The following is a 25530-nucleotide window of genomic DNA, read 5'->3' as shown; positions in this document are numbered from 1 at the left end:
CCTTTACACGTCACAGGCACTGCGCTGGCGTTACTCTTCATTCCTCCCCTAACTCACACCCCTACCCCGGTTCCGTATCGGCCCTGCACCGTTTCATGCAGAGGCCTTGATTGCCAATTACATTTCAGGAAACCTATTTTTATAGCTCGTAGTATGGGTCCAGATGCCTGTAAACACTTAAACATTGATTTTAGTTATTACAGTTCCTTTTTCTTCTCTTTGGTACTCCACTTATTTCTTAGGCTTCTCTATTCCCTTTTCCTGCAGGAAACTTAGACCTGTAAGTAATGACGATAATAATAATAACAAGCCCTCCATTTATGGAAAACTTTACATCTTATAAAATGCTTTTTGGAGTTCCCATCGTGGCTCAGTGGTTAACGAATCTAACTAGGAACCATGAGCTTTCCGGTTCAATCCCTGACCTTGCTCAGAGGGTTAAGGATCCGGCATTGCCATGAGCTGTGGTGTAGGTCGCAGACGTGGATCCTGCGTTGCTGTGGCTGTGGTGTAGGCCGGCGGCTACAGCTCCGATTAGACCCCTAGCCTGGGAACCTCCATGTGCTGCAGGTACGGCCCTAAAAAGACAAAAGACAAAAAAATAAAAATAAAATAAAATAAAATGCTTTTCACCAGAAAACAAAAACAAAAAAATCTGATTGGCAAGTATTATTACTCTCCTGTTTACAAATTAACAAACCAAAGCTGAGAGAGGCTGTGCCTGATTCAGGATCACACGCCTAGGGGTTTCCGTGGTGGTGCAGGAGAAATGAATCTGACTAGTATCCATGAGAACACAGGTTTGATCCCTGGCCTCGCTCAATGGGTTAAGGATCCAGTGTTGCCGTGAGCTGTGGTGTGGATCACAGACACGGCTCAGATCTGGCATTGCTGTGTCTGTAGCATAGGCTGGCAGCTGTAGTTCTGATTAGACCCCTAGCCTGGGAACCTCCATATGCCACAGGTGCAGCCCTAAAAAGCAAAAAAAAAAAAAAAAAGATCACAGGCCTAGTAAAGAAAAAGGACCAGGAATTCTCTTATGGCACAGCAGGTTAAGGATCCGGCGTTGTCACTGCTATGGCCCAGGTTCGATCCCTGGCCCAGGAACTTCCACATGCCACAGGCATGGAAAACAAAAGAAATAGAACCAACTTTCTGAATCTCCACTCTGCTCCAAAACAACTTCCCCTGGGGACTCGAAACTGGATGCCAGTGCGTCCCCATTCCTCAAATAACAGGGGCCCTGGATGGGGCCTCTTGACCAGATGTGCTCTTGAGACAAGCAGCTGTCGTTTGTAATTTCCTGTGTTATCCCCCAGAGTCCACAGCTTAATTTCACTCTAAATCCAGCATGCCTCTTGCCAGATCCATGAGAAAATCCTATTTGAGACCGCATCGCTGAAATCTGATTCAGAACTCTCTGCTGGATCTTCTTCTGACTGTCAATTCGGCTGAGGCCCTAACAGCAGCGCTGGGCTGTGACTGGCATTCTAACTTCCTGTGACTTGCCATCCCTTTCCTACTGGCCCGAGAAGGGCTACCAAACGGACTCACAACTGCTGCCCTTGGGAATCCTTTCAGTGTCCTGGCCTCAGCAGAAATTACAAATAGGGCTTGGTATTTAACTCAGACGGATTCCAAAATATTTCCCTGTCCGGAGCTCTTCCATGGAAAAAGTATTTGCAGTATGCAGAGGCGGGGTGTGGGGCTGGAGGAGAGCCAGGAACACACGATCTGCTGCCTTGAGTCCTACTAGCAGAAGGTGTGTGAACACAGATTACCTTTCCAGGGTAACAAAAGCCAGTGGAATTTATGATGAGGCAGAAAGAGGCTAAGTTTGGGGTCAGCAGATGCAGGTTCAAATACCAGCTCCCAAGGTGAGTGGCTACATGCTATGTATGTATTCAGTCTCTTAAGTGTGTGTTCTCCTTTGAAACAAGAAAACAGTAATGCCTGCCCTGCCCCTCTCTTTAGGGTAGTCCTCAGCTAACAGACATAAAAGCGCTTTGGAAACTGGAAATCACTGGACAAGCATAGGCTGCTAATATCAGGGTGCAGCTTTCTAAAGTTGGCAATATATTTTTCAGACAGAGATCCACTGAGCATTCCAATTCTCTTTGGTCTTTGTTGTTACTTCTGGTTCCTTTGATCTCCCTGCACAAGCTCAAAGTTGCCAAAGAACAGGTCTGCATTTGTTTCGTAATTCACAGTTATTCAAGGCAGCATCTGGTACTCCAACCCACAAAGATAGCCCAAGAAAATTTAAATGACTGGAAGGAGAGAAAAAAAACTTTTCCTTCAAAATTTGCTTGGTGTTTTCTGGTCCCCTAATCTATAAGGAAATTTCACATTTTGTTTCGGAAGCAAAAAAAGAAACAGGAAAACAAGAGAACTTGAGACCTGGAAAAAACATTGCAGCTCTCACATTTATGGATGATTGAAAAGAGATTATAAATAAGGCAGTTAGTTACCAAAGTAAGAGTTGTGAATTCACAACACAGAGAGATAAAACTGTCAAAGGGATCTTCCAAGTATTTGAAAATCTTTGCTAAGCAAAGATGAATTTGTTTATCATAACCCATGTCAAAATTCTAGTAGATTCTCCTAGGGCTTTGTCCAGGAGAAGAGATTTTTAGAAAATATGACCCAACTGTTTTTTACCTCTTAATAATATTTCTCTTTCACCCACACAGCAGTTAATATGTTCTCTGGGAACTGGTTATATTGTTTATAAGCAATAAACAAAGGACTGAGACTAGGAGAGTCCGGAAATGTGGTTCTCTCTACATATGCTGTCCTTCCAATTTGGCCCTGCTTCTGTTCAGATATCCCCTTATTACATGTTTCCAGCAGAACTTTTTGTTTTAGCAACTTTCAGCAGGATGATTGACAGATAAGACCAGCTGTGAACAGGTGACAGTCAGGGCATGTGCATATATCTTAACCACATGAAATCCTTCTACAGCACTCACAGCTCACGAACAATGGAATTTAAATTTGGCAGTTGAATTGTGGACTCATTCCAGAAGATTTAGGTCAGGAAATACCAAAAGGCCTCACCACTGCGCAGCAGCCTCACTTTCAAGGTCACGCCTCCCCATGTAGGGGTGCTGTGTGGGAATGCAGAAAGCATCAGGTGTCAGAAATCAGAAACTTTTCCAAGTGGCCACAAGAGGGCCTCACCGTTCAGACCAATGTTACCCGTTCAGACTGCAGTTTTAATCCTCCAAGCAGGGTGGTGGGCACAGAGTGTATTTCAAAGATCACCACTGAAACCACCATCAGGAAGTGGCTGCCTTCCTGCTGTTCTCTGGAAATTTATCAACTTATCTGGGAACTTATCAACAACATAGATATAGTGTCTCTAGCAGAAGAAAACAGAATTTTATGCATGTTTCACTCTAATGTTATAGCTAAAATATTTTCTGTTCAACACTATATATACACTTTTGTTAAATCCCCCAAAGGGAATCTCTATATTCAGTCGCTTGTGATAGAACATGATAGAAGATGATATGAGAAAAAAGAATGTACATATATGTATAACTGGGTCACTTTGTTATACAGCAGAAATTGACAGAACATTGTAAATCAACTATAATTTTTAAAAATTTTTAATAAATAAATTTCACTGGTATCTTTTTTTTTTCTTTTTATAGCCACACTGAAGCGCATGGAAGTTCCTGAACTAGGGGTCGAATCACAGCTGCAGCTGCCAACCTAGGCCACAGTCATAGCAACATCAGCTTGCAGCAAGGCCAGATCCTTAACCCACTGAGAGAGGCCGGGGATCAAGCCCACAACCTCATGGAGACTACTTTGGGTTCTTAACCCACTAAGCCGCAGTGTGAACTCCAAATTTCCTGGTATCTTGATACATAGCAACAAATCCACTAATTAATAAGTATATTCCCATAATTTTTAAAAATTGATATACTAAGGACTCTTTGAACACATAAATTGGTTCTACAAAAGTTAATAACTAGTTTTAGGCTAACAGACAAGATGATAATACCCATTACCTGTATCCCATCCCCAGTGAGATACCCTTTTTTTTTTTTTTGCTTCTTAGGGCAGAGCTGCAGCATATGGAGGTTCCCAGGCTAGGGGTCCAATTGGAGCTACAGCTGCGGCCTACACCACAGCTACAGCAATGCCAGATCCTAGTCCCACCTGCAGCCCATACCACAGCTCACAGCAACGCCGGATCCTTAACCCACTGAGCAAGGCCATGGATCAAACCCACGACCTCATGGTTCCTAGTCAGATTCGTTTCCGCTGTGCCACGACAGGAACTCCAAGGTACCATTTTTAATCTCTCTTTTGTGTTCAGATGTTCTCTTCTGGATCTTTCCACGTAATGCACTAGAGTTTGGGTGAAATTTCACAACATGACATGACATGGGCTAAGGAATAAGCTGACCTGGATAAAGAAGCAGCTTTTGGAGTTCCCATAGTGGCTCAGCAGTTAATGAACCCGACTAGCATCCATGAGGATGCGGGTTCGATCCCTGGCCTCGTTCAGTGGGTTAAGCATCCCGCATTGCCCTGAGCTGTGGTGTGGGTTGCAGAAGCTGCTCAGATCCCCTGCACAGCCTGTTGCTGTGGCTGTGGTGTAGGCTGGTGGCTACAGCTCTGATTCAACTCCTAGCCTGTGAACCTCCATATGCTGCGGATGTGGCCCTAAAAAGACAAAAAAAAAAAAAAAAAAAAAAAAAAAAGGACAAGAAGAAGAAGCTTTCGAGTTTAAGTCAGCATGACAAGGACCCACAGTCATTCCGTCGGCCCATGAAGAGGCATGTCAGCGTCTACTGGACCCGCACTCTACTCCATCTTCTAGGACAAGCAGGAGAAGCTATTCATGGGAATTGTCTTTTATCGCCAGCTGCCCAGCTCCTGCAGACTCTGGAGCCCCAAGGATGTTTCAGCTCAGTCCCTCCATAGGCAAGAGTACGAAGTCCAAGTTCCAGGAGAAAGTGCCTTTCCCACCTGTCCAACTGGGGGAAAGGCAAGGCCCAGAGCCCTGACCCAGGCAATTTAAGTGTCTGCTAGGGCTGCCACAGTCTGAAGTGGCTTCAACAGCAGAAATGTATTTCTCATAATTTCTGCAAACTGGAAATGGAAATGGAAATACAGACTGGAAATGTATTTCTCATAATTTCTGCAGATTTCTGCAGACTGGAAATCCATAATCAGGATGTCGACAGACTTTGGCTCTCCTGGAAACTCTTGCCTTGGCCTCCTCATGTGGCCCCCACCCCGTGCATGTGCTCCTGGTATCCATTTCTCTGCCTATAAGGACCGGTCCTATTGTTAGGGCCCCTCCCTTATGATTTAATTTAACCTCAATTATCCCTTTAAAGGCTTTATCTCCAAACACAGTAATTGTGGGGTTTAGGGCACCAACCTGTGAACCTTGGCAGAGGATGCAATTCTGTCTGCATCACCAGATAAGCACACAGGGTTATTTGGGACAATTCTGCTCCTCGAATAATTCTTAATCCACTAATTAAGCAAAAATGGTATGACATAATAGCTTTCCCTTTCATTTGTTTGATTACGAATGAAATTATATACCTTCCACATACTCAATGGCCAGTTCTACTTATGCACTTTCCCCATTTTTCTTTGGGAGTATTAGTAGTTTACTCTTGAATTGTCAATTTTTTTTTCTTTTTTTAGGGCCACACCCGTGGTATATGGAAGTTATAAGGGGTCCAATCAGAGCTGCAGCTACTGGCCTACACCACAGCCACAGCAAGGCCAGATCCTTAACCCACTGAGTGAGGCCAGGGATCAATCCTGCATCCTCACGGATACTAGTCGGGTTCTTAACCCACTGAGCTGCAACGAGAACTCTGAATGTGTCAAATATTTTTATAAAGAATGTCTTTTATTCCATTATAATTACCATGTGTTTGTTTAATTGGACATGTTGATGACATAATTTGCATTAACATAGAAGATGGTTTTTTTTTTTTTATCCCCCCTGAATCCACATTCGCCCCTTCCCTGTGGCCTCCCAATGCTTGCCAGGGGATGCAAGTAGTTCCAGGAAAGCTGACTCCACCCCAGCTGGGCTACAGACTTCGATCAAGCCAATCAGCACAAGCTGTGCCCTATGAATGGTACAGGGTGGGCATGTGACACACGTTGGCCTAATTAAGGTGCTTTGAATAAGGACACAAAGACACCCTTATTTCTTCCTAAATCAGAAAAGTGAAGCACATGAGCTTAAGAGCTACTGTCAACTACCTTGAGGAATCCGTTTAGGATAAGCATACAGCAAAGAAAGTAGAGCAGAGAGAATAGCAGCTGAATATATTTGGAATATTGTTGAGCCACCAGATCAAGCCTCACCTGAAGGAAGCCTGCTCCAGAATTTTTCAATTACATAAGCCCAGGTATATTACTCATTTGTACAGACTGGAATAGCCATCCTGGTTGTACATCCATTCTTATTATTCAGGTGTCCACTCTAATTGGTCAATACCCATGTGGCACTGGTTTTAAGAATTTTTAACATTATCCTCATATATCCAATAATTGTCTTTATCACTAAACTGATTTCAGTAAATTTGATTTTTGTTTAGTGTTTAGATTTGGAGGTTTCTCTAGTATAGCCATTAGTGTTGCCTTCACTAAAACATAGAAAAAGGCCTTTTCTTTGAGTATCAGTTGGCTAAGTAGAAATCTGTACCATCTTTTCCACCTAAGTCAAATCTCTACTGAAGTGCTAGTCCCTGTGTAGTTCTTTAAAGAAGAGAATTGTAGTTGTTCATAAAGCAATATGCATGCAGAATTCTTCTAGATTTGGTGAATTTTCCCCAAATATTATAGTTGCCTTATCCTCTTTTTTCAGGGACTCACTTGCATTTTATCCCCGGGCTCCAGGTCAATAAGCAATCTGAGGTGCCCCAAAGTTCAGCTTACAGGCACCAACCAGAGTGGATGCAGCAACCACTAGAACAAACTCTGGTTGCAGCTGTTTTTAGTTTCCTTTCTGGAGCTGGGGCGCCTCACTCCAGGCATCCGATGGGGTATTCCCATTCCTGTTGCCAGGGGTAACAGTCTGCTGGAGTGCTCTGGGCTGGCCCGAGTGCCTGTCTATGGGCTCAGTGATGGTATCTCCAACATCATCGTGGGGCAGGAGCACCTAAGACCTGGGGACCCCATGGACTGGATGGAGATAAACCTCAAAAGCACAAGAATTGGGTGGAGAGGATCAGAGAGAGAAAACAGATGGGATAGTAAAGATAAAATCTTCCATTGAAGAAGGGTCTTGTGAACCAAATCCCCAGAATACAAGAAGAAAAGTAGTATAAAGAAAGATAACCAACTCTATTACTATGGATTGATAAAATCACTACTAAAAGAAAATTAAAATGACACACTTTACCTACTCTAAAAAAGGAATGTGTTTTAGTATCCTCAAAAAGTTTTTAAAAAATTTTAAGTAGCCCAGGAAAAAAACAAGAAACTATAAAGCAAAAAGAGGCAGAAGCAAAAGAGGAAAAGGGTGATATGAAAAAGAAAATATAAGCAAATTACTTCTTCGGGAGAGCTCCATTCATGGTATATTTCGTGAGCCCTTATGCGTCTAAAGTCATTCTGATGTATTTTTTACACCTGAAAAACAACTTGATGGAGTATAAAATTCTCCAAGTGTGCAGTCATCATCATTCTATTTCCTTCGACCATTTACTTTCACAGGAAAGAAGGCTAAAGCCAATCTGTATATTATTCTTGAATAGATTTGCAAGGGGGCAAGGACAGTTGTCTGGATGCATCTAAGGCTCTTTATCTTCGCAATACGAGAAATTTGCCCCAGTGTGTCTAGGTATGATTTTCTTTTCATCAGTTTTGCTGGTATACTTTGAGTCCTTTTCATGTTTATTTATCTGGTCATTGCTTCTCTATCAGCCAGTGCTCAATTGCAGAAAACACAACCCAAAAGTTTAAGCAAAGAGAGATTCATTACAGCACATTAAATTATTTACTATATTGCCGGGAAAACCAAAAAAATTAAAAAACAGACCTATACTGTCCAATAAAGAACCACATAAGGGACAATGAGTACTAGAATTATGGCTAGTCTCAAATGAGATATGCATTAGTACAAAAAATGCAATATATTGACTAGATGTGGAAATACTATTTTTGATCTGCTGGGTTAAATAAAAAATATCATTAAAATTAATGTCACCTATTTCTTTGTACTTCTTTAACTGCAGCTAGTAGAAGTTTAAATTGCATATGTATGTTCTTACATTTCTATAGGATAGTGCTGCTTTAGGCTGACCTTCCATGAGTGACTCCCAGAGACACATCTGAGAAGTGGGCTGCCAATAGAGCCACCGCTCCAGCCTCAGTCAGGGAGTATAGAATCAGGATGTTGTCTGCCAAGACAAGAGCCACTGCCACACCTGCTGGCTCCACCCCCACCCCCACCAGGAAGGTGACTGCCGAATTGGAAAGCTGCCTCTGCCATAATCAGCACCAGCAAACGGGATGCCCCACGATGTCCCCACTTCCCTCTCTTCCAGGTGATTCACTTAAGTAAATCCAGTCTCACTGGAGAGCATCATCGTGGCAGAACCTAAACCACATTCAAAGCTGCAGGCAATTCTAGGAAGAGCGGGACTTGACTTTCTAGCCTCTGCACACTACTAGAGGGCTGGAACGCTCTTTGAGCAAGCCAATCTGCGGTAACCAGCACTGCTTCCATTAAAATCACTTTTATTTCTTCATTATGAACACAAATACCTCTTGGATTGAATCACTTTATGTCTACGATGTGCTTTCCATTTATCCCTCCGCAGTCTAGGAAAACCTCACCAATTTCCTTTCAATGTTACCACTTCCATTTCCTACAGTGTTAATTTGCCTCCTTAATACTTCTAATTCAGATCTTAATTTTCCTATCAAATATTAGTTTCCTTGGAATTCCATGATGAATGGTACAAAGTCATGGAAATGTAGAGCTAGGGGCCACAACCAAGTCTAGGGATGGCGTGCTTTTTTCTTTAGTCAGCAGTAATTTTCCCCTAGACCTCGTGTTTGGCTTCATTTTACTGTTTGCTCATCTTTGAAAGAGAGACTAACCCCTAAATGGTGTTTTCCAAGTATATATTATCTCATGCTCTGCCTATCAATGCCCTCAAGTAAAAGGCCAACCAGTATCACACTGAACGTATTGAATTGATTACCCGTTGTGGTCAGAGAATTATGCCATGAGGAACCATGGGGCATTTCAGTAAGAGGATGTTACAAAGAATTCATTAGAGGATTTGGATTTTGATTGGGTGAGTTGGCAGATTAGGCACTATCAGAAAGCAGGGACAATTTTATAATTGAGTATCTAGGTAAGTCTTTATTCATAAGGAGGGCAGAGTGGAGCAAGGTGGAAGGGGGTAATTGGCAAGGAAGAGCCATCACTCATTTTAGCTGGCCGAAGCCGCTTGGTACTTTTTGGCTTGGACAGTGTGCCTGGTCGTCTGTGTTCAAACATGTTACCGAGTAATCTTGTTTTGGCGCTTGAAACATCCTGGTCATGGAGAGACCTTGTCTGATGTTGACATCCTGTGAAATTTATGTCCAAGCGGAGCACATCAAGACTGAACTGTGAGTGCAGGCCAGCTTACACACCAAGGGCTAGTTCCTAAAGATCAAGGACTGCATTTCTCTCGTTCGCATCACTCAGATGCTAGTATAATTCCACTCTGAAATCCGCTGCTGGAGGGAAAGCTGTTGATGGTTCCCTGGCCCAGTTCCCAGGATCAAGCAGACATCCATCCAGTGTCGCTGTATCTTCTTTGTTGGTTCTCTCATCTCTGAACAAAAGCAAAGTGTTCTAGCTTGAACTTGTACTAGGGCTCACTTCCAAGATCCCTCTGTGCCAACTCCAATCCCTTCGTGCTTCTTGCCATTCATCTCTGGAAACTGCAGACTCTGAGAGTATGAGGAAAGACAGCTGCCTATGGGAACAGTGGGGAAAGGAGTACGCCAGGCCTCTCCTCCAGCAAAACCCTCTCTGTACAGGCAGGGTCATAGCATATCCTGTGATTTGAACCAGGATACCAGTTGTGGTAAGGGAATTGGATTTTGGATTTTGATTGGGTGAGTTGGCAGATTAGGCACTATCAGAAAGCAGTAGAAGAATGATAAAAAATGTCTTAAGGAGTTTCCATTGTGGCTCAGCGGGTTAAGAGCCCAGCCAGTATCCACTAGGGTGCAGGTTCGATTCCTGGCCTCGCTCAGTGGGTTAAGTTTCTGGGATTGCCACAAGCTGCAGTGTAGGTTGCAGATGCGGCTCAGATCTGGCATTGCTGCGACTGTGGCAGAGGCCAGCAGCTGCAGCTCAGATTCGACCTCTAGCCTGGGAACTTCCATATGCCTCAGGGGCAGCCCTAAAAAGAAAAAAAAAAAGTGTTTTGAGAATCTTAATTTTTTTATTAAAGTATAGTTGGTATACAATATTGTATAAGTTATAAGTGTATGGTAGAATGATTCACAGTTTTAAAGGTTATATTCCACTTATAGTTATTTTAAAATATTGGCTATATTCCCTATATTGTACAATAATACTTGTAGCTGACTTCATACAAAATAGTTTGTACCTCTTGTTATTTTTAAACAAAAATAACTTCCTCTATTTCAGCCACATTATGTTTCTCAATCCATTTCTACTGGCTGTTCAGAAACTGAAAGTTCTCCCAGATTCTGCCAATATATCAAGCGTCTGTTCTAGTTTTTGAAAATGTATTTATTGCCTTTTCGTTTTTTGGAGAACATACACCAGGAACTTCTAGCCAGGTAGCATGATCTTCAATTTTGCTAAATTTATACTGCAAACATACTTACTCTGTCCAGCTTTCCACTCCCCAAGATATCTCTAAGAAAGATGTCAACCTTGTCCTACCCACTCACACAGGCGCCTGGATGACCCGCTGAAGTTCACTGAAAATGGCTCTTTAATTAGCATGGCTACCTACAGCCTGCCTCTCTCTCTAGAAATGAAGCAAAGGCTAGTGCAGTCTTGGCCTGCAGAGACACAGAACGTGGAGAACGACACCTGTGATCTTTCTCTGTTCAGGCACCACATGGACAAATACCGAGACCCACATCTACATCTGTATACACAACAGGAACTTGTCTGGGGTGCAGTGACCCACGCGTGAGATGACTTAAAAACATGTCACGTGCATAAGTTAACAGAGCTGAAGATGGCCATCCTAAAGAAGAAAGGGTTTGGTAGCAGGAATTGGGGATGGGGCTTCAGGGGAAGTAGAAATATCACGGCCCTCAAATATTTGAAGGCTGTCATGTAGAAGGATTATTCTAAAAGTCAAGGGAAAGGTAAGAACCAGAATCAACAGGTGGAAGCTTTAAGAAAGCAAATCAAGACTACAGACTTCCTTATAGACCTGGGCCCCATTAGAACAGACTGTCACTGGAGGTGTCTTCTTGCAAAGGAAAAAAAAATTGATTAACCGGGATAATTATAGAGGGGATTCAAGAATCCACAGGATAATTCATCTAAAAAAAAACCTTTAGGAGTTCCCATTGTGACTCAGTGGGTTAAGAACCCAACTAGTATCCACGAAGATGAGGGTTCAATCCCTGGCTCACTCAGTGGGTTAAGAATCTGGCATTGCCAGGAGCTATAATGCAAATCACAGATGTGGCTTGGATCCAGCATTGCTGTGGCTGTGGTGTAGGTCAGTAGCTGCAGATCCAATTCGACCCCTAGCCTAGGAACTTCTATATGCTGCACGTGCAGCCCTAAAAATAAAAATAAAATAAACTTTAATGTCTTTTCCAATCTTAAAAGTTAATGATACAAAGAAACACTGAGGAGGTGACTCTGGATGACAAATGTAAGGTGGGATCCCAAACTAGATTCTGGCCAGAGAAAGAATGTTGATGGAAAAGCCGGAGAAAATCAGATAAGGTTTGTAGATTAGTTAGCAGGATTGCATCAATGTTAGTTTCTTAGTTTCAATCATCATACTATGTTTATATAAGATGTTAACATTAGTGGAAGTTGAGGAAAGAGTATGTGAGAACTCTGTACTAATTTTGAAACTTTCTGTAGTTAAAACATCATTTCAACATAAAAACTTTCAAAAAATTAAACAGAACTATCAAAAACTTCAGAAAGACAAAGAGTCCATAATACCAAAATTCCAAATACCTATCCCTTGAGCCTGGCCCTCCTGAAATTTTCCTAAAATTATTATTTGTTTGGTTTATTTATTTATTTATTTGTGGTTTTCCAGGGCTGCACCTGCGGCATATGGAGGTTCCCAGGCTAGGGGTATAATCGGAGCTGTAGCTGCAGGCCTACACCAGAGCCACAGCAATGCAAATCTGAGCCACGTCTGCGACCTACACCACAGCTCACGACAACGCCGGATTCTTAACCCCCTGAGTGAGGCCAGGGATCGAACCCACAACCTCATGGTTCCTAGTCGGATTTGTTAACCACTAAGCCACAATGGGAACTCCAAATTATTGCTTTTTTAATCCATCTATCGAGGAAATTAAACTCAGTGGTGAACATCAGATAATTTTATTTTTCCCTAATCAATCCCTCCCAACATGCTCTGTCAAACCACCCTTCCCCACTTCCAGGCAATATCTCAGGCTATCCCACAGATTTTTAAAGTTACTTTCAAGAACTAAAACCCTTAGAGTTCCACTGTGGCTCCGTGGGTTAAGAACCCGGCATAGTGTCTGTGAGGATTCATGTTCTATCTCTGGCCTCGTTCAGTGGGCTAAGGATCTAGTGTTACCACAAGCTGTGGTGTAGGCTGCAGATGTGGATCAGATCCAGTGCTGCTGTGGCTGAGGCACAGGCTGGCAGATGCAGCTCTGATTTGACTCCTGGCCTGGGAACTTCCTATGCTGAAGGTGCAGACCTAAAAAGGAAAAAAAAAAAAAAAAAAAAAGAATTAAAACTCTTTTAAAAGTCCTATCTAAGGAGTGCCCATTACAGCACAGTGAAAATGAATCTGACTGGTAACCATGAGGTTTTGGGTTTGATCCCCGGCCTCACTCAGTGGGTCAGGGATCCGGCATTGCCATGAGCTGTGGTGTAGGTCACAGAGGCAGCTCGGATCCCCAGTTGATGGGGCTTTGGCATAGGCTGGCAGGTGTAGCTCTGATTTGACCCCTAGCCTGGGAACCTCTGTATGCTCATGGTGCAGCCCTAAAAAGAGAAAAAAAGAAAAGTCCTATTTAAAACTTGAATCACACAGTCAAGCCAAAGTCCCCCATCATCCCAACCTGTTGCCTAGTGAATACAGCCCTCCAGTGCAGAAAGGAAGCACCATCTGTCCCACCCCCTTCTCCTTCATGCTCCATGGGGTAGGGTGTTAGAGAAGAAGTAGCACATGTTTCTTTCATGGTTGGTACCATTACAACACAGTAGACCACGGTCTTGAGGTAGGAGCCCATTTGCTGGCTTTCCCCACTGGGATGCGTTTGGGGGGCTTTCAAAGGCTCGCTGTGGTGACCACCTGGCTGAAAAGCCCCCTTCAATGCCGGTGCACTCTCCCACTTCTCCCAGAAATCTCTTGTAAACTGCTCAGCTCCTGCTCAGATGTACCAAGAGCAGCTTATCGCTGGGGTCTCTTCACCCCATTGGCAGCCCTCCTGGCTCAAGGCCAGCTATCTCCCTTTGGAACTCCTGGAAGATGCTTATCCTTGCCATTAGACATTCTGATGGTGCAGACACCGCTCACTGCCTCCTTCCTCACTCATTTAGGGTTCACTGGTTTTTCTGACCTGCCTCCCACATTCCAGATTCACCAGGCAGGAAGCAAGCACCAGGTCCCATTCATCCATATCCCTAAATTCCAGAAGATACATATCCATTTCTCCATGAACTCTCTCACCAGCTCTATTCCAAGCCCAGGGCACCACTGGAGCCCTCCATGCTCTTAAGGGTCCCCTCATGAGACGAGAAAGGGAAATGCCACAATACCACCCCACAGAGTCTTTCTGATGAGCTTCTGCATCCACTGCATTAGTGTGTGATGGAAGGTTGATACCAGTTTTGCTGTCTTTTTGTAAGTTCTGCATGGATATGTCTACTGCTAGTACCCCATTCAGAAATCTAGGATATTATCACTTTTTGTTCTCAGCTTTGGGGCTTCTATTAAGATACCATGAAAATTGCCATTTGCTGTACTCAAAACACACTGTGATGCCGTCCATACAAACTCATCAGGACTATCTGCAGACTACACAATGGGAAACAGAGAATCTGTGACTATTGGCACAGTCCTGTGTCTGGGCCACTGCGATAAGACTTTGGGAAAGATCCAAACCACAGTCTTTGGTAATATTTACGCAATCACTTCCGGCCCACCCTCATGCTGAACTCACTCCAGAAAACTGACCATTCCTTACGAGGCTATCATATAACTAAAGTGGAAAGGTTTGTAATTGAGGTGCAGAAATATCCTTTAAGGGACTGAAAATATACCACATGAGAAGAAAAGACTTAATTAGGATAGGCCATTCTGCAGAGAAGGAATTTAAATCATTCTAAGTTGAACCAAGGGAGACACTATGGGAGCCACAGAGCAGCCAGTCTGGGGCCCAATCATGTTCATTCACTCACTCGTTCATTCACTCATTCATTCACTGAGTTCCTGCTTTGGGTGAGGCTCTGAGTTGGGGCTAATTGCTGCCATGACAATAAGATTTTGTCCTTGCCCTAAAGGAACTCAAAGAAAATCTCCGTAATGGAATAAACTGCCATGGGAAGTACAAAGATCCCCCCGAATCCCTTCAACTCATCCAAACCTGAAGTTCCATGTATGCTCTGGGAGGCAAAAACTTCAGGCGGGATGTCCTGCTGGCAATTTGCATAAAACAGAATGAGAGACTGAAGGAACTGACTCGGTTGCAGAAATAGGGTAAAAAAATAGGATAAAAAAATTACAGAGCCCAAGACGAGGGGTGTCTTCCTCAAAATGCAGAGGACACCCAATAACAGGATTTCCATCAAAGAGACCTAGTTCAGCAGGGGAATTCAGGTAGCTAGTGAGTAATAGAAATGCTTCGACATGGTCTATATGCACAACACACAACAAGGGACAAATATTTAAAACTTGTTCAACAATGTCAAATGGGAATTTTTCTGCCTTTACACTGTGACTGAGGGAATCAGAGCATTTAAATAATGTGCTTGATGGAGTTCCCATCGTGGCTCAGCAGAAACGAATCTGACTAGCATCCATGAGGACGCAGGTTCAACCCCTGGCCTTGCTCAGTGGGTTAAGGATCCAGTGTTGCTGGGAGCTGTGGTGTAGCCCAGCAGCTACAGTTACGATTCAATCCCTAGCCTGGAAACTTCCATATGCTGTGAGTACGGCCCTAAAAAGATAATAAATAAGTAAGAAAATAAATAAACAATGCGCTTGATACTCCAAGACATCGCCTATACACAATTCGCAGTGCCAGCGAAGTTGTCAGTCTCATAATACAGAAAGTACACCGCTGCCCTCCCAAACCACGAGACAGGAGCTTCCAGAAGAGCAACAGTAGAGAATGGAGGTGGGATTCACCCCCAAAGGAAGGACACATTCTCGCCTCTTTCTCATCCCATGAGGGTTAAGAAAGGTAGAAACTGGTAGAGAGAAAGTCTGGGGGAGAGAATTAGTTTCTATTGCTGCCATAACAAATTACCCGAAACTGATTGCCTTAAGACAATGTAAATTTACTGCCTCACAGTCTGTGCAGCAGGAGACCAGTAAGTGTCTCACCCAGCTAAAATCAAGGTGCTAGCAAGCTGAGTTCATTTTTCAGAGGCTCTAGGAGATAATTCATTTCCCGCTCACTTAGGCTGCTTGCACAATTCAGCTCCTTGTAGCTGTAGTTCGGTCCCCATCCTCTTGTGAGGGCCATTCCCAGCTTCTAGAGGTCCCTGCATTCCTTGGCTTGTGGTCCTCTTCCTCCATCTTCAAGCCAGCAATGGTGAGCAGCGTCCTCATGTCACATGTCTCTGACCCTTCCTCTGTAGTCACCTCTCTCTCTCTTGACTCCACCTGGCATAGATTTTCCACTTTGAAGGACTCATCTGGTTAGAGGATTAGAGCCACCCCCCCAGGCAATCCAGGATAATTGCTCCATCTTAAGGTCCATAACCTCAGTCACATTTTCAAAGTCCTCTTTGCCATGCGAGGTAACTTACAGGTTCCAGAGCATAAGGTGTGCACCTCAGCAGGGGCATTATTGCGCCTCCCACAGGTGATTTGATCTCTGTTCTCTGGAGTCTGGGGAACACAGAGATGGAGTCTCACCTAGAAAAGTCCAAAGGGGAGAGGCTGGCTGGAGCTATCTATGATGGACAGCAAAGCAGGAAACTGCACGTCCAGAATAACCAGAGAGGCAACACTCCAGGTAACCTGTGGGCTAAATGGATGCTGCAGAAGATAGTCAGCCTAGAGCCTCCTTGAGAGGAGCGCATTTAAGAACACTGCCCACCAGGGTCCAGGCTGCCTCTGCAGGAAGAGGCTACACAGTACCAACAGCTAGAGTAGGGTGGAGGGCACGTCAAAAGACGGCACCAAGAAAGTGCCTCTCTCATGCCAGGAAAGGCTGCCATCAGAGGTCTCCAACACAGCACCCCCAGAGAACCAACAAACGCACCCTCTTTGATAAATGGTCAGTTTAAAAAATGTCCCTCAACCTCTAGCCCCTCCTTGCGACCTAACCCCTGAGCACACAGCAAGTAGGTACAGGAGCTGGAGAGAAGAAGAAGGAAAAGGCAGACCTTGCCCCCGCCCCCGCTTCAGGTCTCTGGGAGCTCATGGAAGGGGGGAGTCTCTCAATTAGACAGGTGATTAAAGTCATGATTTAGACGGGGCTGGAAAGTTTATCCACCCACAGTTCTCACCTTCCATGTCCAGAAATACGAAAGCCTGAGATACCACCCAGGAGCTTGGAATGGAGTTTATTTGAAGGTTTTATTTGATGACAGTGGTGAAAAAAAAGAATAAAGTGGATTCCTCCCAGCATAGCCCCCAAAGCCAGTACCTTCAATGTGCTGAACACATTTTGCCAGGGGTGGAGGTGGGGGGTGCGATTTAGGATTCTTTAAGAACCTGAATACTACTCAATAGATGTGCGCTTGCCCAACAAAAACTGACACATAAAGAGAACCACCAATCCATCTCTGAGAGGCTAAAGCAGCTTTTGAGGTACGAGATTCTACTCAAAGACTTACCTTTGCAAAGGCACCTCAATGTCCCTGAGTGAGCTCTATACTATGCTTTGTTTTGTTGAATGTCACACTTGAGCCAGGGTTGGACAAGTGAGTCTGGTTTTAAGTGAGGAAAGGAGGGAAAGCATTCCAGGAAGAAAGTATTAGGCATAGAAAGTTCTACAGACTGGATGTTTATGTCCCCCTAAAAATTCATATGTTGAAACCTAATCCCCAATGTGATGGTATCTGCAGGTGGGGCCTTAGGGAGGTGATTAGGCCATAAGGGTGGCGCCCTCAAGAACGAGACTAGTGCTGTCATAAAGAGACCCCAGAGCCCCCTTGCCCCTCCACCATGTAAGGATATGTCTATGAATCAGGACGTTGGCTCTCCCCAGACACCAAAGCTGTGGGATGCCTTGATCCTGGGCTTCCCAGCCTCCAGAAGTGTGAGAAATAAATTTTTGCTGTTGATAAGCCACCCAGTCTGTCGTATTCTGTTTTAACAGCCAGAACAGGCTGCCAGAAGGAAAGCCACAGCATAACAGGTGGGAATGAATAGAGCAATTGCAAGGAAAAAAGACCAAAGGAGCTTGACTAGAGAAAAAGGGACGTGTGTCCAGGAAATAGGAATAGCAAAGTTACCTGAGAAGGGAGAGAAAAAGAAGTCTGGGCTTGTTGCAATGTATAATGGAAAACTATTCGAGTTTCTGAGACTTAAGGATGGGCACATAAGAGTGTTTTGTTTTGTTAATGAAAATAAGGGAAATGGATTAGAAGCTAGGAATAGGGGTGAGAACAGCTGGGGGTCTGTTGCTGAATTCCTATGACGACTCTGCTTTTTGAACATAAGTTGGGAACCGAAGGATGCAACGTCGTCAGCAAAACAGAATATCTAAGTTGAGGATGTCCCAGGAAGTTTTTGGTTATGGTAAGAAGAGGCGTGTGGCAATGAGGAGGTATGATTTCTTAACCTCTCCCTCTTTGTTACAGCATGTTGTAAGATGAGATCTCCCCAACCTTCTGAAAATGGTCAATTTGGGGACAAGCAGGAAATTATTAAGCAACAGTTGCACCAGTGTCAGGTTTCATTCTTTCCCAAAGTTACATGTGAGACTTACTTTTACAAGTAATTCATCTCATGCAACCAAAATGAAATTATTTTTAATATGAATAAACTAGTTGGCTGCCTCCCTAAAGCTAAATTTCTCAGAAACTGCTACTCTCCCTACCTCATTCTTACTGCACAGTTGGGTCTCACAGGTACCAGCCATGCTGACAATATTAATATTTCTCAGGAAGGACAGTGTAATTTCTCTGAGGGAAAATGACCCTCCCCCCGCAACATACACACACTCTGTTTAACCATACAGCTATTGTATAACCTTAGCTCTATCTGTCCTGATTTCCTTATTCAGTTCCAACTACCATTAAGTTCCCCCCACCCCTGTGCCCTGGCACTAGGGCCTCATGAGGTTTAACAATGAATTTGATATAATTTTCTAAGTTTGGAAGCAATAGAAGAAACTACAACTGATAGGACCGGTCATTTTATCATTAAAAATTCAAAACCTGGAGTTCTCTGTCGGCTCTGTGGGTTAAGGATCCAGCGTTATCAGTGCTGTAGCTCTGGTTACTGCTATGGTCCATGTTCGATCCCTGGCTCAGGAACTTCCACGTGCTACAGGCATGGCCAAAAAAAAAAAAAAAAAAAAAAAAATTAAGAATTTGTACTAAACAAACAAACAAAAAATGAGAAACAAATACAAGGGACAAAATAATATTTACAGTAATTAAACAAGCAAAGGATTAGTACCTAAATTTGGTAAGAATACTATTGAGGCTCCCTGGACACAAATGAATATATGACATAATCAAAGAGTTTGCACCCAAAAATAGAAATTATAAATAATAGACACAAATGTGGGAAAATGTTCAATCTCTCTAATAATCAAAAAAAATAATCACTAAAATAACAACAAGGCACCACTTTTTTGGCCTTGGCCATGCCCATGGCATGTTGAAGTTCCCGGGCCAGGAATCAAACTTCAGCCAAAGCAGTGACCGTGCCAAGTCCTTAACCACTAGGCCACCAGGGATCTCCTGATTTCAGCTCAGATTACTCAGATGAGGTTGTGCACTGTAACTGCACAGAATAAAAGGGTATGATAACTGGACAAAACTTTCATTCAAAAAGATACACGCATCCCTATGTTCACCACAGCACTACTCACAATAGCCAAGACATGGAAACAACCTAAATGTCCGTCGACAGATGAATGGATTAAGATGTGATACATATACACAATGGAATACTACTCAGCCATAAAAAAGAACAAAAGAATGCCATTTGCAGCGACATGGATGGAACTAGAGATTCTCATACTAAGTGAAGTAAGTCAGAAAGAGAAAGACAAATAACATATGATGTCACTTTTATCTGGAATCTAATATATAGCACAAATGAACCTATCTACAGAAAAGAAACAAACTCATGGACATGGAGAACAGACTTGTGGTTGCCAAGTGGGAGGGGAATAGAGTGGGATGGACTGGGAGTTTGGGGTTAGTAGATGCAAACATTGCATTCAGAGTGGATAAGCTATGAGATCCTGGTGTATAGCACAGGGCACTATATCCAAACATTTCTGATGGAACATGACGGAGGATAAAGAATGTGAGAAAAAGATTGTATATACATGTGTAACTGGGTCACTTTGCTGTACATCAGAAATTGACAGAATATTGTAAATCAACTATAATAAAAGGTATGATGACAATTTTTTAAAGAGGAGTTAACACAGCAAAGAATTATTAAAATGTTAATGTCCTTTGATACAGAAATCTTATTTCAATGGATTTATTCTAAGAAAATAATGCAAAAGTTTTTCTTAAACTTGCAAAAGACTGGCAATATTATAATATTAAACAAAACAAAAGAAACCTGGGCTGTCCGCCTTATAGTTTGCAAGTGGTGACTAAACAATGTTCCACCTAATTGATAGCATAAAAGAATCCTACAAAAAAAAAAAAAAAGGAAGTAGAAAAACAGATTGACTGCTGGATAGCAGGAATGTGAGTGCATTTTTTTTCTTTTATGTACATTTCCACTGATGTTGCTGCAATAATGTTTCTATAGGTAATTTCTTTCTTAATAAGTTATTATGGTATCTACGATAAAGAACCTTCCCTTCTTTCCTCTCCTTTTGCCCTTTTCTGTAGCATTGGCAACTAAACACATCATTGGCATTCAAGATAGTCATTAAGTAATCCTCAGGTTACATTATAAATGCTTCCTTTCAAAACATGCTAACTGTTAGTTTGGCTTTGAATTTCAGCTTTCCAGACCAGCCAATTCCGAGCTTCCTACACACAAGGGAGATCTTCATGACTTTATTATCTGACAATGTATTTCATTTTGCTCCAGGAACTTATCCCCCTGAAGCAGCCTGTCCCTATTTTACTTCTAAGTACAAGAGAGCCATCTGTAAAAAGTAAGGAGAGGTATTTTTCTTGAATCATTAACACTTTGACAATTAATAATCACTTTTTAGAGTGAAACTGACATTCTGAACTAAGAACTAGGCCCAAAGAACAGCATACAGAGTAAGTTTTTCAGATAGGTCCAGCAATATATAAAGCAGCTTTTAAAAGGCATTGTTTCAAATCAAATCAGATCAAAAGTACGAAAGAATAGTTTGTTTTGTAAATCATGATCTAAAATTAGCTTAGAATTGGCTGGGGGTTTGGGATGGAAATGCTATAAAACTGGGTTGTGATGATCATTGTACAACTGTAAATGTAATAAAATTCATTGAGTAATTTAAAATAAAATGTAATAAAACAAAATAAAATAAAATTAGCTTAGAATTTCTCCAGGAAATGATGCCATTAACCATTGATGAACCATCTTTGGGAGTTCCCATCCTGGCTCAGAGGTTAACAAATCTGACTAGCATCCATGAGGACGCAGGTTTGATCCAGGACCTTGCTCAGTGGGTTAAAGATCTGGCGTTGCTGTGAGCTGTGGCGTAGGTCGCAGATGAGACTTCGACCCTGCATTGCTGTGTCTGTGGCACAGGCCAGCAGCTACAGCTCCAATATGACCCCTATCCTGGGAAACTCCATATACCACGGGTATGGCCCTAAAAAGACAAAATAAAATAAAATAAAATAAAACAAACTGAACCTTCTTTATCCTAGCAGAATATATTCAACCAATCAGGAGAGGTAACATCCTTGGGGGACTCAGCAGAGTTAAAAATATCACTTCAAGTTTCCTTATATATTTAAAATTGAAAAGAAGTAGTAGAGCGGAGGCTATTATATGAGAACACAAAACATTTTGAATTAGATTTTAAATGGTCTAAATAACTTAAAATTACTGTTCTCTTACTTGAATACATTTTTTAAAATTCATGCAAGATGTTACAATTTTAAGATCTATTTAAAGTCCAAAGTGTTATAGTTTCATGTTATATTTCACATAATACATGAAAGTTACCACTAATTTTATCACAGTACTGATATTTTTTCATCAAGGAAATAGTCTCTTGGTTATTAAGAAGCCACATCTGGGAGTTCTCATCATGGTTGAGTGGAAACAAACCTGACTGGCAACCATGAGGACGCGGCTCCGATCCCTGGCCTTGCTCAGCAGGTTAAGGATCTGGCGTTGCTGTGAGCTGTGGTGTAGGTTGAAGATAGGGCTCAGATCTGGCGTCGCTGTGGCTGTGATGTAAGCCAGCAGCTACAGCTCTGATTCAGCCCCCAGCTTGGGAACCTCCATATGCTGCGGGTGTGGCCCCAAAAAGACAAAAAAAAAAAAAAAAAAAAAAAAAGAAGAAGAAGAAGAAGCCGCCACATCCATTTCATGGGTATCATATTTCCATAAGGGAAGTTCCACTTTAGCAATGGTTCACAATTCTTGCTATGTATTAGAATTATATGGGGCTCTTTTAAAAATATAAGGTTTCGCCAAAAATCTACTAATTCAGAAGGAGTGGAGTGGAGAACTTGCGTCAGATTTTATAAAAGCTTCCTAAGAGATTCTTAATGCTTATCCATGGTTATGAATCACCACCATAAACTCTTATTTCTATTCTCTCTCCCTACCCCTCACTTTCTCATCCCCCAGTGAGAAATTTATATGGCTTGTTGAGTGTTTAGAGTAAAGCATACATTGATTCATGTTCCTCCACTGAGTGAATTAATGTTTCAAAAGCAGTGTGCCATTTCCTACACAATTAAACATATACTTACCATACGATCCAACAATCACACTCTTGGGAATTTACTCAAGGGAATAAAAACCTAAGTCTACACCAATACCTGCAGACAAATGTTTACAGCAGCTCCATTGGTAATAGCCCAAACCTGGAAACCCAAATGTCTAGCAACTGGCGAACAGATAAACTGTGACACATCCATGCAATGAAATTCAACTCAGTGATACCGACAGAGGCAACAACATGGCTGCTACGTGCTACACAAGTCCATTTATACAACATTCTAGAAGCAAAACTATCAGGGCAGAAATCTGCTCAGGATTGCCAAGGTCTGGAGGTAAGTTTAGAAAGAAGAGGAGACTGACTGCAAAGACATAGGAGGAAACCTCCTGGGGTGATGAAAACGTTCTATACCTTTTTTTTTTTTTTTTTAAGGGCCGCACCCGAGGCATATGGAGGATCCCAGGCCAGGGATCGAATCGGAGCTGTAGCTGCCCGCCTACACCACAGCTGCAGCAAGGTCAGATCCAAGCTGCGTCTGCAACCTACAGCTCAGCTCATGGCAACACTGGATCCTTAACCCAATGAGTGAGACCAGGGATCCAACTGGCATCCTCATAGATGCTAAGCAGGTTCATTTCCACTGAGCCACGACAGGAACTCCAAAAAAGTTCTATATCTTGATTGTGATGGTCATTATATGATTTTATATATTTGTCAAGACTCACCCAACTATACATTGAAAGTGACCGATTTTACCGTATTTAAATTGTATTTCAATTTTTTAACCTTTTAATTGAAGTATAGATAATTTACAGTGTGTTAGTTTCAAGTGTACAGCAAAGTGATTCAGTTTTATATGTAGATAAATATTTTTTTTCAGATTCTTTTCCATTACAGGGTTATTACAAGATATTGAATATAGTTCTATGCTATACAGTAGGTCCTTGCTGTTCCCCCCGCCTTTTTTTTTGCCACACCCATGGCATATGGAAGCTCCCAGGGATCAAATCTGCAACCCGTGCCATAGCAGCTAACTGAGCCACTTCAGTGACACCACCAGGTATTGAACCTGCTGTGCTGCACAAGAGAACTTCTGTTTACCTATTTTGCACATAGCAGTATGTATCTGTTAATCCCAACTCCTAATTTATCTCCCCCCACTACCCACCCCATCCCCTTTGGTAGCCAGAGCTGTTCTTCATAGTGGCTGCAACAGTTTACATTCCTACCAACACTGTAGGAGGGTTCCTTTTTCTCCACATCCTCTCCAGCATTTATTCTTTGCAGACTTTCTGATGATGGCCATTCTGACTGGTGTGAGGTGATACCTCATTGTAGTTTTGATTTGTATTTCTCTAATAATTAGCAATATTGAGCATCCTTTTATGTGCCTGTTGGCCATCTCTATATTTTCTTTGGAACCATTTAGGTCTTTTGTGTATTTCAATTTTTTCTTAAGTTCAATTCCCAGTTATGAATTTCTTCTCTGTCTGCTCTCATACTTGGGATCGCAGAGTATAAGGCATCAATTCTGCGTACACAAGTCACTCTTAACACTCAAGCTTTGGAGTTCCAGCCTCTTGGGATCAGTAGGACTCAGGTTTGATCCCCAGCCTGGCACAGTGGGTTAAGGATCCTTCATTGCTGCAGCTGCAGCTTAGGTAGCAACTGTGGCTCAGACCTGATCCCTGGCCCAGGAACTCCATATGCCATGGGGCAGCCAAAAATGAAAAAAGCACTCAAGCTCTCCCTCAGGCAGGTTAACCCAAGGTCTAGAACTTGAGCCTGAGGAGATCTAACCACATTTTCAAATCCACTTTATAACAAGGCCTATGTCCGTCACCTGAATGACCACTGAATCTACTTCTCAAAATAATTCTAAATTCAGAGGGTAAGAGAAGGTGAAAATAATCATCACTCCAGCTCCCTTCTCCCCAGTATATGGCCATAATGATCACAAACTCTTGTGAGATCAGTACTGTGCTAAATTAGGGCAATCAAAATCAAAATAAGGGTGAAGATGAAGGTAGACAGAAGACCTTAACTTCAGTACTTTTATGAGTCTTGGCCCTTGTAGGCTGCAACACATTACGCTTTGGCTGACATTTATAGACACAAAGCCAGTTTCTCCTGGCATTAATAAGAAGATTTTTCTGGAGTTCCCATTGTAGCACAGCAGAAACGAAGCTGACTAGGAACCATGAGCTTGCAGGTCCGATCCCTGGCCTGGCTTGGTAGGTTAAGGATCTGGCGTTGCCCGTGAGCTGTGGTGTAGGTCACAGACGCAGATCCTGCGTTGTTGTGGCTGTGGCCGTGGCATAGGCCGGCAGCTGTAGTTCCGGTTTGACCCCTACCCTGAGAACCTCCATATGCCATGGGTGCGGGCCTAAAGAGGAAAAAAAAAAAAAAAAAAAGATTTTTCTGACAGACTTAGATCTAAGCACATTAAGGACTGAATCAAACATTAATTTTCTGGGGGAAAAAAAGGTATTTTCATACCATATAAGACATATAAAACTTCATTATACAGGATTATTAGGCTTTGGTTGGTGGAATAATTTTTACTCCCTATAAGATATTTATTAGAAAGGACAGTAGACCAGGAGTTGAAATTACAAAGGACAGGTAAGTACACATAGGCCATGGAGAACTGGCCTTTTAATTAAGGCATCTGAAGTTCCCGTCATGGCGCAGTAGAAACAAATCCAACTAGCCATGAGGTTGTGGGTTCAATCCCTGGCCCCGCTCAGCGGGTTAAGAATCCAGCATTGCCATGTGCTGTGATATAGGTTGCAGACTCGTCTCGGATCTGGTGTTGCTGTGGCTGTGGTGTAGGCCAGCAGCTACAGCTCTGATTAGACCCCTCACCTGGGAACCTCCATATGCCATAGGTGTGGCCTCAAAAAGACAAAAAGACCAAAAAATAATAATAATAATAAGGCATCTGGTATTAAACAGGCAGCAATAATTCAGCAGACCCAGGTTCTATTCCTCTCCATCTTGTTTTGATTTTCAGCAGTTTCTAGAGTCAAGGAAACAACAGAGAACAAACCTCTTGAAATCTGGCTTTGCCGCCATAAT

At 42.6% G+C, this 25530-nt stretch overlaps 1 protein-coding gene across 3 annotated transcripts in view; it reads right to left on the bottom strand.

Annotated features, from left to right (window-relative positions):
- The window catches only part of LOC146403545 (uncharacterized), a 104051-nt gene that overhangs the window by 31347 nt on the left and 47174 nt on the right, over positions 1–25530 (bottom strand). Inside the window, exon 3 of one of the 3 annotated variants that reach the window (XR_014804278.1) lies at positions 18753–18899. The exons of the other annotated variants lie outside the window; for them this stretch is intronic. The gene's annotated coding sequence lies outside the window, so the exon portion shown is untranslated. Of the gene's footprint in view, positions 1–18752; positions 18900–25530 lie in introns of those variants that run through there. 3 annotated transcript variants of the gene reach the window in all.

Source organism: Sus scrofa, chromosome 5 (genome assembly GCF_054392235.1).
Source record: "Sus scrofa isolate SSC_HxYL_T2T_F1_AM1 chromosome 5, Sscrofa_HxYL_maternal_Yorkshire_Landrace_v2.0, whole genome shotgun sequence".
In the NCBI taxonomy this organism is placed as follows: domain Eukaryota; kingdom Metazoa; phylum Chordata; class Mammalia; order Artiodactyla; family Suidae; genus Sus; species Sus scrofa.
This window is presented reverse-complemented; position numbering and strand designations above follow the sequence as displayed.